This window comes from Emys orbicularis, chromosome 15, assembly GCF_028017835.1.
Source record: "Emys orbicularis isolate rEmyOrb1 chromosome 15, rEmyOrb1.hap1, whole genome shotgun sequence".
Taxonomy (NCBI): domain Eukaryota; kingdom Metazoa; phylum Chordata; order Testudines; family Emydidae; genus Emys; species Emys orbicularis.
Genome location: NC_088697.1, coordinates 14,142,759 through 14,144,050, shown reverse-complemented (window position 1 = coordinate 14,144,050; position 1,292 = coordinate 14,142,759). Strand labels below are relative to the sequence as shown.

Here is a 1,292-nt window from a genome sequence, read left to right as displayed (position 1 = left end):
GTGCCCGGGAGGGGACTCGGACGGTTCCCCCCGGGGTACGCCTTCCTCGGCCCGAAGGAACAGGGTGCGAACCAGGCGCGGGGGCGGGGCGGGGAACCGCTGGAACCGCTGGGGGACGGGGGACGGGGAGGGGGGGAATGGATCGGGCCTGCCGGGACCCGGCCGCCAGGCAAGCCGCCCCGGGCTCACCCTCCCTGGCCGCAGCGAGGGACTGCCCCCCCCCCCACCCCCGGCTGACAGGATCGGGCCCGCTGGAAGTCCGGGAAAATATTTTTCCCGACGCCGGAGGGAGGGGGGGGGGGAGGGGAAGGGGCTCTGACGGGCCAGCCCGGGCCCCGGAGCTTGAAAAGGAAAAAAAAGGATCGGGCCCGCGAGAGACGGGGGCCCTGCCGCACGGGGCAGTCCGACCGGGGCTCGCCGTGCGGCAGGCCCGGGCGCCGGCAGGGGAAAGCGGGCGAGGAGGCGCGGAGCCGGGTGCCTACGGCCATACCGGACCGAACGCCCCCGATCCCGTCCGATCTCGGAAGGTAAACCGTCCCGGGCCTGGCTAGTACTTGGATGGGTGACCGCCTGGGAATCCCAGGTGCCGTAGGCAGCTTTTCCCGGTCCGAGCCAGCTCTCTCTCCTTTTTCTGGGGAGGAAGGAGAAGGGGGGGGGGGGCGGGCCAGAAAGCCCCTCGTCGCTCCTGCCGAGTCGGAGGTCGCGGCCGCAGGTCACGGGTCGGGGCGCCTGGGGTCCGGCTCCCCCCAACACCCACCCGGCTTCCTCCGCGGAGGACCCCCGGCCACCGAAGCCGCTGGGGGAGACCCCGGGCATGGGGCGGACTGGCCCGGCCCCTCCCGGCCCCCCTGCGCCCGGCCGCCGGCCCGCGGGACCGCCCCGAATCCCCCCGCGGCCACCCAGGCGAGGCCTGGCCTGGAGGGCCCCACGGCGGGTGTCAGGCTCCCCGCCGCTTGCCCCACCGGGGACCCACGGCCACCGAAGCCGCTGGGGGGAGACCCCGGGCATGGGGCGGACTGGCGCGGCCCCTCCCGGCCCCCCTGCGCCCGGCCGCCGGCCCGCGGGACCGCCCCGAATCCCCCCGCGGCCACCCAGGCGAGGCCTGGCCTGGAGGGCCCCACGGCGGGTGTCAGGCTCCCCGCCGCTTGCCCCACCGGGGACCCACGGCCACCGAAGCCGCTGGGGGAGACCCCGGGCATGGGGCGGACTGGCCCGGCCCCTCCCGGCCCCCCTGCGCCCGGCCGCCGGCCCGCGGGACCGCCCCGAATCCCCCCCCGGCCACCCAGGCGAGG

General features: G+C 77.6%; 1 non-coding gene across 1 annotated transcript; it reads left to right on the top strand.

Annotated features, from left to right (window-relative positions):
* The first annotated feature begins 476 nt into the window (after window positions 1-476).
* On the top strand, window positions 477-595 carry LOC135889853 (5S ribosomal RNA). Its single transcript, XR_010562170.1, has one exon. It is a non-coding gene; the product is annotated as a 5S ribosomal RNA (ribosomal RNA).
* The last annotated feature ends 697 nt before the right edge of the window (window positions 596-1,292 follow it).